Source organism: Lissotriton vulgaris, chromosome 9 (genome assembly GCF_964263255.1).
Source record: "Lissotriton vulgaris chromosome 9, aLisVul1.2, whole genome shotgun sequence".
Lineage (NCBI taxonomy): Eukaryota > Metazoa > Chordata > Amphibia > Caudata > Salamandridae > Lissotriton > Lissotriton vulgaris.
Window position 1 is genome coordinate 979,984,812 of NC_141697.1, and position 15,199 is coordinate 980,000,010.

At 49.7% G+C, this 15,199-nt stretch overlaps 2 protein-coding genes across 3 annotated transcripts in view; both read right to left on the reverse strand.

Moving 5' to 3' along the window:
• RAD54L2 (RAD54 like 2) overlaps window positions 1-15,199 on the reverse strand; it is a 1,034,525-nt gene that overhangs the window by 511,058 nt on the left and 508,268 nt on the right. The gene's annotated exons all lie outside the window — the stretch shown is intronic.
• Window positions 1-15,199, reverse strand: part of LOC147692653 (uncharacterized) — a 273,896-nt gene that overhangs the window by 43,832 nt on the left and 214,865 nt on the right. The window lies entirely within an intron of this gene.

A 15,199-nucleotide genomic window follows, 5' to 3' on the forward strand; every position in this document is an offset into this window, starting at 1 on the left:
CAGAGGATGAACTGTATATGGATAGGTAAAAATACAGAATAAGGAGCAGAACATGAACAGGGAGGAAAAGGAAATAGCATAGGGTGAGAAGAGTGCATGGGATGGAGCACGCACTAATGAAGGATAAGAAAGCTGGTACCATGTATATCAGGCAGGGGCTTATGTATGACAAACAACCCAATCACAAATACATATTCATGATTTTGATTCTGTGAGGATGCAGGGTGCCTTTTAAAAAAAAATAACACCAGTTTATTGAATTTTCTGTTACATTTTCGAATCACAGATTACATAGTTGCTTACATAAGAATGCATAACATGTATTTCTTCTGTGCTATATGAACTGCACTTTTAGCATGTATCTCTGGGGAGTGTGTAGCCAGTTACATCAGGAGGTTACATAGGCGGAGGCATCTGTGCATGTCACCAATTACATATTGTTTTTTACAGGCAGAGCGTGTTACATACATTAAATTTCAATCGATGAAGCATGTATACATGATTAAATAACAGCAAAACCCTGTAAAGGAAACAACATTAAAAGAGCTAAGCAATAGAGTGATAGACTCCTCCCACCCCTCGTCATCTCTGCTTTGTCTACATTATTTGGCGTCCACAGGGTGCGGGTAGAGTGTGCTTAGCACTTAATGCATCTAAGGCGTTCCAGGAGGTGAGCAAGCTCCTCGAGCTTTGCATTCAGTTGTGGTGCACATCTCAGTTTCGTCACTAGCCTCGTTTCCAGTTACAGGTGCTCCCGTTCTATTTTCCCGATGGCATCATTGAGGTGCATGTGGATATTCCAGTTAATTCCCAAGCATTTGCCCCTGATAGTCACTTTAAATGCCTCCCATTCACCTGCCGTCCCCTCATTAAGTTCAAAGAATTTGGGTGAGGCAGATCCTACAGCTTCCTGGAACGGTAAATCTTCCTGGGGCGGAAGATGACTTGTTGGGTTGTCTCCCATTGTTGGTTAAATAATTGGGTATCATGATCATAGTGTGTGTGATTAAGGTATTCAATATGGCCAACCTTAGGGAAAAGTGTTTGTGATCCTACTATGCGGTCAATGCGGACGTGTAGTCCATAAGGTACTGAGTAATGTGAGTATATTCTTGTGTTAGGGTTCCGCAATCGCCACATGTCTACTAGTGACCAATGGCCCAGCCAGTCTCCCAGTGCGCGGGCGTTTGTTATGGAGGTTGTACATGACAGTGGGGGGGGGGGAAATGAACGGTCTAGTGTAGTGCTGAGGACAGCATTGAAGTCTCCGCCTAGCAGCCATGGGAGTCCGTTCTACTCCGCTAATGTAGCAGAGAGGCTATTAAGAAACAGCGTCTGTTCTGAGTTGGGGGCATATATCACCCCTAGTACCAGTTGCAGACTATTGAGGCAACATCTTATGAATACGTATCTCCCTCCTGGGTCAGTTTTCAACTCCTCCGTGACAAAGGGGGTCCCCGCCCGTATCCAGATCAATACCCCTCTAGTGTAGGATGAGTAGCAAGCAGAAAATACCAGACTCTGCCATCAACGGCGCAGTCAGTCATGTTCTGGGAGCATCAGGTATGTGTCCTGTAGGAGAGCTACGCGAGTTGACCTGCTCTTCAAATATAGTAAATGGCATGAGGGCGTGTGAATGCATGCCCCTTACATTCTATGTTATTATGTTTGGTGAGCCATGCCTAGATTAGTGTTTTGCATTGCATGCTAAGCAACTGCACATTGTAATAGGGGCCTGTTACGTGCTGTGTGCAGTGTGTACAGGGGGGTGGTCAAGTAAAAGCAACATTGCTTAGCTGAAGAAAAATAATAAGGAAAGTGAAACAAGTGTTAGAGCAGATGTGCAACAGGGATCTACCCAAACTGAAATGCCAAACATTGGCAACTGGTACATATCCTCAATCATAGAGGAGGAAGCGTGTAGCAAAGCCAAGTCCCAGATTCCCCTGTACCACCAATGCAGTGTGTGTGATGTGTCAGCTGTGAAATGCGCTTGTCTGGTCATCAAGGAACGAATAAGAAGCAGTTTCACGGTTTCACCACATGGCGATTGTGAATCCATTAGCTATACACTGGCATGAACTTTGTCCACAATTTATTGCCACACAAGGGCCAGTGTGAGTCTTTTGTAGTTCATTGGAGGGCCGTTAGTGGCTTCTCAGTGAGGTCATATGATGTCGTCTGCAGTGTTACATCTGGTGGCGTTAGTGACCCTAGCCTGGTCGTATTTATTTTCAAGGAGTCATCTTCGATGGAGGATTTCACAGATTCATTATCATTGTCCGAGATGCAGGTTTGGGTGTGCAGCATGGCTGGCTTCTGTAGGGCTCTTCGCCTCTCCGATATCATCTGTTCTAGGTTGAGTACAGCAGTGGGTGACATGGGGCGACCGGTGCGCCGCCTCCGATAAAGGGTCTGGCTGCCTTTTCAATTCCGGTGGGGCGCGGGTCCATGGTTGCGTGGCCCGTGCCCTCCATCCAATCCCAAGCATCATCAGGAGAGTCGAAGAAGTGAACATTATAGTTGCCCACTACTCTGAGGCGCGCTGGGGACAGCAATAAATATCATATTTTTAGCTCACTGAGATGGGGCTTGACAACGAGGAGGGAGTTACAATGTTTCTGCACAGCCAGCATGTAGTCTGGGAACAGCATGACCGCAGAGTTGCTCACATTGAGCTCTTTTAATCGACATATTTCTCGCAGTATGCTGTCCAATCTCTATATTTGAGAAGGCAGAAGAGGAAGGGTCTGGGATTGGCACCTGGTGGAGGTTTCCGCGATGGTACACAATGCGCCTGTTCGAAATTGGCGGTGCGGGTGATATCGCTGATTGAGGTACTAGTTCATGTATCCAGGCTTACACATATGGCACCGCATCGCAGTCCTCCGTGCCCTCTGGGATTCCAAATACCTGAATGTTGTTGCGTTGTGACCACCCTTCAGCATCCTCCACTCTATCTTTCAAGATAGTCAACTGATCCAACAGCGCTTGGAGTAGAGTTGTCTCTTCTTGGGTGACGGGTTGCAGTTCCTCCAGCTGAAGTTCAGTGTTGTGTTGCTTGTATGTGAGCTTGAGCTGGTCTGCCCGCAGCAAGATGAAATCCATGGTCACCTTGTATATCTTACTTTCGAGGGAGGTCCATATACATTCCTGTGTTGCGAAAATTTTCTCCAGAGCCAAAATGAACGCAGCCTAGTTTGTTGCCGAGTGCCACCTCGTGATGCACTGATTCTGCCTGCATGTTAGCGGTCCCCTGCCTGTTCCACAACTCCCGGAACAGGGCAGGCCGGGATGGATGAGGTAGTTTACCGCAGGCTTCCCATCACTTTTTTCTGGGCAGTGGGCATCTAATGGTCCGCCGCCTTCCACTAGCGTCCTGTATGCAAGTCAGCTAGGAATAAGATCCTGAGTGGTCTTAGGGACCAGTAATGTGGTCTTTCCCCATGAAATGTTGGCCGGTTGGGGCGTTGAGTTAGTGGAGATGTATCCTGGGTCTTTTGGCTCTGTTCATGGCACATGTTCCGGTGGCGAAGAGCCGCCGGGGGAGGGAACCCTGGAAACGGACAGCCTGTGTGCGTTTACGGTCCCGAATGAGGACCTATTGATTAAAGTAGCTTGAGGTGGGAAATCTGGCTCTCCCAGGGATCCGGCTCCAGCTAAAATTTTAAGAGGTAACATTGAGACGCTGGCACCGAATATCAGGCAGGTCCTTACACTGTCTTTTGAATCTGGTAGGGTGCCGACAGCCTGGAAACAAGCTGTGTGCTTCCACTCAAGAAAAAACCTCAGATTAGCATAACTCAATTGAGCAACCTACGGCCTATTTCACTCCTTCCCCATTTCGCCAAAATAGTCGAAAAACTGGTTAACCAACAACTCTCTGCACATATTGAAGCTCAAAGGCTTCTACATCCCACTCAGGCGGGTTTCCGCGCCTACCATTCAACCGAGTTGGCGCTACTCTTTTCCACGGAGGCGCTGCGGAAACATGTGGATGAGGGTCAGACAGCTGCACGGATTCTTCTTGATTTAATTTTAATTTAATTTTCTTGTAGAGCGCTAACAATCATCCAGGGTAGGATATCACTACGCTATGCTAGCTAGTGTGCATGTGACGTGGGTGAGATCTCAGTGCCGCGTTCGACACAGTGGCACATCACACCTTGCTACAGTGTCTGAGGAAGGGCGGAGTGGTTGGGAAGGCATGGCAATGGCTAGAATCCTTCCTCCGCGAACATAGCTTTTGTGTTGAGCAGGGACCCTGCAGGTCAGAGGCTTTTGCCCTGAACCAAGGGTTCCAGTCTCAGCCCCACCCTTTTCAACCTCTATGTGGCTCCGGTGGCATTGATCACGGAGCAATATGGGGTGGAAGTGGTGACTTATGCTGACGACACGCAACTGGTTGTGGCTTTGTCACAGCCGGCTGAGCATGCAGCCAGCAGGTTTGCGTCTTGTCTTCAGGACTTGGCTAGCTGGATGTCTGATAATTGTCTCAGATTAATGGGGACAAGACAGAGGTGTTAATTGTAGGCAAGTCACCTTCAGTCAGGACATCTGCATGGTGGCCTCAGACTTTGGGCCCCTTACCTGTACCCAAGGATCAGGTTAAGAACCTCTGCATTTAGATCGACTCTAAAATTTCTTTTGAGTATCATACTAGACGTGTGGCCGGAACTTGCTTTGGCATTCTTCACAGTCTGAGAAAGATGCTCGATTTACTCCCGATGTCAGCCAGGAGGGCCCTGGTCCATGCCTTGGTCACTTCCAGGCTGGACTACGGGAATGCCCTATACCTGGGAGCGAATGCGAGGTGTCTCCAGAGATTGCAGCATATTCAGAATGATGCTGCACACCTGGTATTGATGCTTCCCAGGAGATCTCCCTCCAAAAAGGACCTGGAGACATTGCACTGGTTGCAGATCAGGGAGCGCATCCAGTTTAAAGCCCTCTGTATCAGCCATAGGATCGCTCAGGGGAATGGTCCTAGCTTCTTGCGGAGCTTGTTTACACCGTACACGCCCACTCGGCTATGCGGTCTAAGGGTGCTGGTCTAATGTGCGTCCCCAAGACCAGTAGGGCCAGAATGGGAGGCAGATCTTTTCGCCTTTTGGCGGCTCGCAGATGGAATACTCTCCCCCCTCAGACTCCGTATGGAGCCCTCGGAGCCTGTCTTCCGGAGGGAACTTAAAACATATCTGTTCCCAAGGATTTAGTGTGCTGGCAGGTTTGGGAGCTGCATTGGGGGGGGTTGCTGAGGCCACTGAATAGCGCGGGGACACACTGGTTAGTGTAACCAGGCGCAGTATAAACTCAGAATTCTTATTATTATTATATGTCTAGCTCACACATCAATGGCAAGTATCCCTTGAGTTACACTCCCACTCTCTTTCGGATCCTCAAGCACAGGCTAGTCCCTAGTTCACCTTTGGGTCCCACATAAGGTAGAGTAATGGCAAGAGGAGGGAGCAGAGGAAGGCAACTAGGCAGGGATAGAAAGGTAGGGTCATTGTATCATGTTAAAAGGATGTGCTGTAATGCTGTAATGTGTACCCCACAGTACCGAGCCCCGCACCATCTCCCGCAGCCACTTCAGTGTTTATTGTGCCCCCTTGAAGCAACCAGCATCTACACCTGTAGGCCCTTAGTGTCTTCTGTGGTCTGAGGTGGCTGCTAGGCAACAGGGGCAACCCAGAGTCTCAAGTAGGTAAAGTTTGACAGTGGAGGTGGGATGCCCTTGTAGGGCTCTGCTGGTCTTAACCACTGTCCTACCTTGTGCTGGCACCATTTCATGATGACTATTAGGGCCTAAGTATGCCAACAGCTATGGGTCCTGCACAGTGTGGGTTCAGGTAGAGTACAGGTGGATGATCCTGTCTGGTGTGTGCCTCACCAGCACAGGCTAGGCCCGAGCTGAACCTCGAGCTGCAGTCTGGTGCCCCGCAGGTGAAGACAACCCACGTTTCATGGTTACCAGTAGTTTGGTGAAGGACGTCGTTTGCACCACTCGCAGTGAGCCGGCCACAACACTGGTCATCCAGGGGTCCTGATTGAGTCAGGTCCCTTCCTGCCCCCAGTGAAGAGAAACGCTCACCCTGCCCAGATGATCTGCTCCAGGCAACTACACGAGCTTCGAACCCACCCAGGCGACTAGATACTTCACTTTCAGCCCAGTGTGCAGCCGGATCGGCAAGAACAGGTCTCCTACCCAGCAGTAGATAGCACGGGCAGCGGCAGTCAGGCAGCAGAACGACCTCTCTGTGCTGCAGGCCCGGGGTCGGAGCCCAGTCGGGCCATCAATCGCCCTTCGGATGCTGCGTCTCATTTGAATGAGAGATTGCGGTCGGGTGATACTAGTTCCTCGGTGTTTGCACCCACTGCACTCTCCTCTAGGCAGCTTGGCAGCCAGGGCTCACCTGCAGAGCTACACCTATTTTACCCGGCTGCCAGGACTGCAAGGGCTGCAGCTTCTGAACAGGGCTGCAACAGTTCAGCAATCCTATCACATGCTAGGGCCTGCTGTTGCTTGCCGCCCAGCTACCCTGCAACCATCGTCATCCGCCATGGCCCACTCCACTCACCAGGCAGTTCTCCGCCTCCCACTAGGGGACAAATGTGTGATTCTGCCCTCCTAACAGCAGAGGAAGAATGGGACGGTAACCGCTTCTTCTGGCAGGTAGGATGGGGAAGGGAAGTCACAGCTGAGCAGGATAGATGTCGAATTGGGGGTTAGGGATGCGGAGCTTCAGAAAGATGCATCAGCCATCTTAGCCTGCTGGCCATGCACCCCAAGGATGCAGGGTGCCTTTATAGATGGTGTGGCTTTTATGTGATAGAGTGAACTACTATCTACTGATCGGCAAACAAGTGTGTGGGCAGACAAGGAATCCAGTGGAATGCAATTTTCTGGTTAATATCAGAGTGGGCCAATTTCTTAACTGTTTGAACATTGACAAACTAGGATGCATGCAAAGTGTTTGTGGAGTGGAAGGCTTGACACTGAAAATGTGGGATTAAAGGTTAAAAGGGTAATTTGAGAGCACCTTCTCTGTTAAAAACAAGATGGTGGAACATGTGGTAATGTGCCAAAACATACACCAAGTGAACTGTACTTATGAACAAAAGGCAACATCCCAATACAACAATATTCACTAAAGTTTCAATAAACAGACTTTTATTTGAGTGATTATAATATTGATAATTTACAGCAGACCTGCAACATGGAATCTTCATTGACAATCAATCCGGTCATGAATATCTTGCACAAATTTGAAGTCTGGTTATCAGGAGCTGCTAATCTTAACACTGGAGTTCCCTGTGACATTTCCTGAAACAAATTCCTCTCTGGTAAATGCTAATTTGTTAATACTTGGTGTGAACACTAACATCACTGTCACGACTTGTGCTCTTCCGACAGCCTTGTAGCAAACCACCTCTTCTCCCAAAGCCTTGGTGTAAATAAAGGCAATTTATCAGTACTTAAAATCTGACTTTATATCTAGCACATTTTTGTTCCTATGCTGCCTTTTTACGAACTGGAAGGCTTTACTGCTACATTCTTCTCTTGGGCTTTCCCAACAGGTGGTTTCCACAGTGGCCCTGATATTGGTGTGCCCTTAGGCTGTGCGCCTGCCTTCTACTTCTTCTCCTTGCTCATCTCAACTCACTATCTGTTTCTACCTTTTCTGGAACACTTGTATATGCCACCACACTAAGAATCTTCTTGACTATCTCTGTGATCTGGGTACTAATTTCCAATTTTATGAGCTATACTCTTCTAGGAATGATGGCCTTATTTCAGTGGTTGCCTGGTTATTTGGAGCCTCATCACAGGCCAACTGGTCTGGTGGGTTTTCATAAACCTGAATGGAGAGGGTCATCTGCCTGGACCAGGGCTATGTTAAATGTTAATGTTAATGTTAAAGGGGGTGCTTCTATAGCGCACAGCTACTCCGAGGAGTGTCCCGGCGCTGTAAGAGCCTCAGCAAGTCCAGAGAGGAAAGAAGACGGACGAGTGACAGAAACATAGATCCGCAGGCGATGTTTATTGCAGGAAGAGGAATGTCTTCAGGTCTTTTCTGAAAGCCAAAAGATTGGAGCTGGATCTCAAGGAGAAAGGGAGATCGTTCCATAGCTGCGGGCGAGGAATTTAAAAGAGCGCCCACCACAGCGAGCACGACGGATCATGGGAGTGGCTGCCTTGGTTTGAGAGGAAGAGCGCAAGGATCTGGCTGGAGAATAGAAACAGACCCATTTCGAAAGATAGCGGGCACCCATACCATGCAAAGCTTTAAATGCAATGGTCAGGGCCTTAAAGATGATACGCTTCTTCATGGGGAGCCAGTGGAGAGTCTTGAGAAGCTCACTGGGGGGGGGGGGGGATCCTGGGTAGTGTTTCCAAAAGAGACCTGGATAGTCCTGATTTTATTAGTAAAGAAATTGGCCAGTTCGATGATCCAGGGCTCAGAATGAGTCAGTTTGGGAGTGACCCAAGGAGGGGAGATGAAATCTTTAACTATTTTAGAGATTTATTTACAAGAGGTGGAAGCACCATCAATTTTGCTGGCCAGGTAAGATTTTTTGCAAGCAGCAATATCATGATGATAGCCCCTGATCAATGCCCTATAGGTTTCTTTAGCGCTGGCGTCATAAAATTTACGCCAGGTCCGTTCGGCTTGTTTGCATTGTCGACGTTTGGCAGCCAATGCCGGCGAGAACCAAGGGGCAGAAGATCTCACTGTGCGAGGCTTAGGTGGAACAGGGGGGGCAAGGATGGCCAGTTGTTGCGTCAGCAAATCCTGTAGGAGATCGAGGTCGATAGCAAGCGAACCTGTCAATGGGCAATGGTGAGTCTCGAGGGACTTGGCCAACATGGCTGGAGAAATATTTTCAAAAGCCCTTGAAGGAAGCGTATCGCGCCAGTGGCCATTATCAGCTTTCTATGTAATAACATTTTATGTTGGGTCCTTCTTGTGAGGTGAAATGAGTAAAGCACCTCTGTCTTCAAGCATGAACAACGTCTAATCACTCAGCACCCATTTAAAAAATCCTCTGTAGCCATCTATGCAGTATTGTTTTACCTGTCAAGCAATCTGACTTGAAGGTCTAGAGAGTATATAGCATTTCTAATCTCTACGGCCCTATTCTCGTGGAAGAGCCCTAAATAGGCATGTCCACTAACTGTTATTTCTGAAACCACTCTTCAATCAACATCTGATAAATAATTTGATCGCACAGAACTCAAGAAAGAAGATAGCCTGGACATTGCAAATAGTTACATTTCCTCAGACAGCCTGGCTGTAACTGCACCATGACATCCTACCCAAATCACTCCGGGTTAGAGTGTTGCAACTGCTAGGTTTTGCCTCTACCATCAGAGTTTCTTCTGTAATCTTCAGTAGCAACAAGTTCCTTCCCTAAGAGTCCCAGAGGTTTACTTGCACAATACTCTTAATGCCTAATATAGCCCATCAGTACCTTTGTGGCCGGTTGATGCAATGACCCTGAATACTGTCACTTACAAGTTTTTGTACCTATGGAAGATATACCTCTTCTTTCCTCTTTAACAAATATGGTTACTGTTGGTTTCGTACTTTACTACAGTGCACTCTCAGCCTTCAGTGTGCTTTGATTCAAGTCTAGACTAACTGGTCTCCTTTCCAATCCTCAGAAAAAAATTCTCAGAACAACATTTTCTCTCATGCAGCTATTGATAAAGTTCTACTAAAAAATATATTTTTATTGAAAATTTGCAATAAAGAACAGGACAATGCAAAGTTAGTAGGGTCTGGGTGAGTACCCTACAGCTTCCCAGGAGACTTCCCAGTTTCCTGGGAAGCTGAGCCAGTGACAATAGGTCTCTGGCGCGACTGAGCTTTCGCACGGTAAACGCCACGAGACCTAAAAAAGTGATTAAGACTAAGTTATGGCAACAACGCAGGAGGGCAGGTCACTGATGAAAATGCAAAAACCTCACTAGGCACTATGCTTTGATTCAAGTCTAGACTAACTGGTCTCCTTTCCAATCCTCAGAAAAAAATACTCAGAACAACATTTTCTCTCATGCAGCTATTCATAAAGTTCTACTAAAAAATATATTTTTATTGAAAATTTGCAATAAGAACAGGACAATGCAAGGTCTGGGTCTAGGGTCTGGGTGAGTACACCAATCAGCATTACAGGCCATATCAATAATTCACAAAACCGTAGGGAATTATCATTGATGCCTCATCAGAACAAGACAGTGAAGCAATCAAAAAATAAGAAAAAATAGGGATAAGATGGGGAAGAGAAAAGAAAGTAAACAAAAGAAGGCAAAGTGTAGAAGGAAAGCCACTCAGCCATGATGCACCAAGGAGTACACAAAACAAGCATTTGCAATGCAATAGGTCTCGCAGCATTAAAGTTTGAGTTATTGGCATTGTATATGACAATGTGTTGCATTACATTTTTAGCAAAGTCTGTATTAGTGTATAAAGATGATTTGCAAGATGATAGCTGTAGAAAAATATTAACCCCTTTGACGCTGATGACGAGCTGGGCTCGTCATGGCGAAGCCTCCTCGCACGCTGATGACGAGCCCAGCTCGTCACGTAAAGTGCGTTTCCGCAAAACCCAGCGTGCGAGCGGAATTCCGCTAGCGCGCGGTGTTAAGCAATGTTGGCAATAATATTATATTATAATAATATTGTAAGTTACTGTTGTAGTTATAAGCATTTTGGTAGCGCTTAGTGATGTTGTGGTGCCCCTGAGTGATGCTGTGGTGGTGCTGAGTGGTGCTGAGTGATGCTGTGGTGATGCGATAGATAGATAGAGGGAGGGCGAAAGATAGATGGAGGGAGGGCGAAAGATAGATGGAGGGAGGGCGAAAGATAGATGGAGGGAGGGCGAGAGATAGATAGAGGGAGTGCGAGAGATAGATAGAGGGAGGGCGAGAGATAGATAGAGGGAGGGCGAGAGATAGATAGATAGAGGGCGAGAGATAGATAGAGGGAGGGCGAGAGATAGAGGGAGGGCGAGAGATAGAGGGAGGGCGAGAGATAGAGGGAGGGCGAGAGATAGAGGGAGGGCGAGAGATAGAGGGAGGGCGAGAGATAGAGGGAGGGCGAGAGATAGAGGGAGGGCGAGAGATAGAGGGAGGGCGAGAGATAGAGGGAGGGCGAGAGATAGAGGGAGGGCGAGAGATAGAGGGAGGGCGAGAGATAGAGGGAGGGCGAGAGATAGAGGGAGGGCGAGAGATAGAGGGAGGGCGAGAGATAGAGGGAGGGCGAGAGAGAGAGGGAGGGCGAGAGAGAGAGGGAGGGCGAGAGAGAGAGGGAGGGCGAGAGAGAGAGGGAGGGCGAGAGAGAGGGCGAGAGAGAGATAGAGGGAGGGCGAGAGAGAGATAGAGGGAGGGCGAGAGAGAAATAGAGGGGGCGAGAGAGAGATAGGGAGGGCGAGAGAGAGATGGAGGGAGGGCGAGAGAGAGATAGAGGGAGGGCGAGAGAGAGATAGAGGGAGGGCGAGAGAGAGATCGAGGGAGGGCGAGAGAGAGATAGAGGGAGGGCGAGAGAGAGATAGAGGGAGGGCGAGAGAGAGATAGAGGGAGGGAGGGCGAGAGAGAGATAGAGGGAGGGAGGGGAGGGCGAGAGAGATAGAGGGAGGGCGAGAGAGAGATAGAGGGAGGGCGAGAGAGAGATAGAGGGAGGGCGAGGGATGGAGTGTGGGCGCGGGACGGAGTGGGTGCGAGGGATGGAGTGGGGGGATGGATGGAGTGAGGGGATGGATGGAGTGAGGGGATGGATGGAGTGAGGGGATGGATGGAGTGGGGGGATGGATGGATGGCTGGAGTAGGGGGGGATGGCTGGAGTAGGGGAGGCATGGATGGAGTAGGGGGAGGGATGGATGGAGTGGGGGTTGGATGGAAACACTACAGAAAACATAAGCTCTTGTGAATTAGAAGGCCAAGATTACTATGGGCAGTCAGAGATGCAGGGTGAGGCAGGGCTTTAAGTGGGAATAAAAATAGATGTACACACGAAAACAGGTTTTCAGTCACTAAGACAAAGACATACACACAACAAGCTGAAGAGGTGAAAAGAGGGTTCGGCCAAACAATGAACAAAATAGTCTACTTGGGGTTACAGGATGGAAGCGAAAGGTTGTGATGGTCTGCCAATCACAAATGGGTTAAGGGAGAAGAGCTGAAAGAGGGCACATAAGGAAAAAGGCAAGTGATGGTACGCCACATAAAGTGAAGATTGCTGAATTAAAGGAACTTGGAGATATTTTCAAATGTCATGGGCATGTGTGGGGTGGCTCAAGTGTGGATTGTTACGAAGTGACATTGTATAAGCAAGGAGGGGTGGCTATAGCATGTAAGGCACTGAAAGAGATTGCTTTCTACTTAGTGCAGACATCTCTAATTAAGGGTTCTTTTTTCAGCGCTCCAAGGGCGCAGCTGTATTGAGGGCTGGCGTGCCCGTGGTGAAAGTGACAGAGTCCACACTCTGGAATGTGCAGGGGGGCTCCTTCAGCAAACTCCAATCATGCTTCACTCGTAAAGTGTGGCTGTGGCCTACGTGAACCGCCATGGGTGCGAACATTTGTGCAGGGTGCTGGGTGGACACTCTGTGTAAAGGTGATCGGTGTTGCCCCTTTGCAAGGATTTAGCATGCAACAATTTGCACAAAAGTGCTGACGGAGTCCTTTGTTTAAAAGTACTGTAAGTGCTCTTTGTGTGCGTGAGGCCTCCTTCAGCAAACTCCAAGCATGCCTCACTAGTAAAGTGTGGCTGTGGCCTCCGTGCATCGCCATGGGTATGAACTTTGTGCAGGAGGCTGGGTGGACACGTTGTGTAAAGGTGATCGGTGTGCTCTGCAACAATTTGCACAAAAGTGCTGAGTCCCTTGTTTAAAAGTGCTGGACGTGCTCTTTGTGCCATGTGTGAGCACTTTGTGTAAAAGTGCTGGATGTGGTTGTGCAACATTGAGGAGGCGACCTTTGTGTGGGGTGCCGATTGAGCTCTTGGTGTAAAAGTGCTGATTGAGCCTTTGTGCAAAGTGCTGTCATGGCCATGCGGGAGTGCTGGGAGATGAGGGTTTAGGCGCCGTTGATAGAAGATGGAGGTGGCTGCTGGGCGCTGCCCATTAGCGGGTGGCTATCTGTGAGGGTTTGGGGTGATGCTTTGGACACTGGTGCGGCAGACCAGCGTGTGGCATTGCTCTGCTGTCAGCTCGCACGGATCCTGGCTGATCTCTGGGGGAACAGGGTCTGGGTGCAGTTGGGCGACGAAGGGGTGGCAGATGGCATAGTGCCTTCGCTTGAGCAGAACGTTGGGGGTAGGGATGGCGTTATTGGGGGGTTCTTTCTGGGCGGATGAGGTGACAGGGGGATCTTGTGGGGGACATCCAGAGGAAGGAAGAAACATTTTTTTTCCAGGTGGGGAGAACTGGGGGGTTGCAGGCTGTGCGGAGATGAGGGGTTAGCGGAAGGCAGTCTAGGAGATGGACATGGTGGCGGGGGAGACTCTGGGAGAGTCCTAGGGCTGCTGCGGGTCAGAAGGGATGGAGGGGCGCTGGCCTAGTGCTTGGGGGATTTGGGAGTGCGCAGTGAAGCGTTGCACGGTGGGGGCCCCCCATCCACCTCGGTGGGGGAAGGCTGGGATTTGGCAGTACACTGGCTTTGGTGAAGGCGCAGCGCGAAGGTTGTAAGGAGGCAAAGTGCGACAGGGGGAGTGGGGGTGGGGGGCACCAACCTAGGCAGCCAGACAAGACACAGCGTCGGGGGCTTAGTCACGGGGGAAAGGGGGCTGTCTGAGTAAAGGAATTTATCAGAGAACAGGGAGGGCCGGTTATGGTATATGGGGCGGGCTGGCGAATTGGGTCGGTACGGGGCGGATAGGGGCTGCTCCACCAGACATGGCAGAGAGCAGGAATGGGCGGCAGTTATTACAATGGCAGGAGTCATTTGCTCACTGGGGCAAAGAGGCACCGGACGGCAATAGCACAGAGCGCAATCGCGGGTAGAGAGAGGGTGATGCAAGTGTTGAGCACCGCAGGCGGCCTCAATCCTTCCTCACAGCTGAGTCAGAATGAGAGAGAGTCTTGCTCTGGTATCTTTTAGTCCGGTTGTCTGGTGAGTGTGTGTGATCTCTCTTGGGGCTGAGTGCGCCCATGGGGCCACGGCTCCCGGGCATGTTTTGGCGGGGGTGGGAAAGCAGGAGTGGCACCAGGCGACGTGAGAGTGGACTTGTGTCCTGGCGGCAATGTTGAAGGAGGCGGGCCGGTTGAGCATAGTTGGGTATAGAGTGATTGTCACTTTGTTCCCTGCTGGAGTAGAATGTAGGTGCGAGCCGGGAGGGGCCAAGGATTGGGTCGATACCTACTGGTTGCATCCATTTAAATAGTTATGGCAGTTGCTCCTCCGCCGTAGCTCCCTTGGTTGAGCCAGTCATGTACAGTTCCGCAATCAAAGGTGCCCAGTTCGCTGTGGTGCGGTGCTGGTGGACTCTCGTCCATTACATGGACCCTGGTAGGGTGCTTGAACAGCACTAACCGGAGGCAGACTATTTCTGGTGCAGGCAAGAGCGTTGGGGCAGGACAAGGAGGAGTCGACAGCCTAGTATTAAGGCACGCGCAAGGTGAGTGGTTTTTTATTTTCCATATTCGGTCATCTGTCGGCGGCGACCCCCCAACCCCCGGGATTTTACCTTCACCAGCCGTGCCGGTTCTTGTCCCTTAGAACAACGATCTTAAAAGGCACGTTAGGATCCATGAGTGCATTGTTTGCGGACTACATTTTTTTTTATTCATTGAGCAAGAGTTTAGTCTATTAAATCAAACACCGAAGTTTATTTTATACAGCAGACACCGCAAACTCATTTATGACGGTTCACTCTACCCACTATCGTCCCCCTTCCAGAAAAATTACAAGCATTGAAGAAAGCTGTTACGACGTGAGTGAAACTGAAACCTGTCGTGGGGCGGGACTTCCGTCTTCTGAAGCCCGCGCCCACGGAGTAGCTGCCCAGAGGAGTAGTGGTGACGTGGGGCTCCCATGCCCGAGGGAGAACCCCGCGGAGGCTGAAGAAGTCCGTAGTGGCTGTGAGTGGGGCTAAGTACTAGGGGGGAGGGGGGATGTCTCGGTGTGCGTGTGTGTGTATGTGTGCGGCGGCGGGAGGGGGGGTGTCTCTGTATATGTGCATACGTGTATGTGCGCT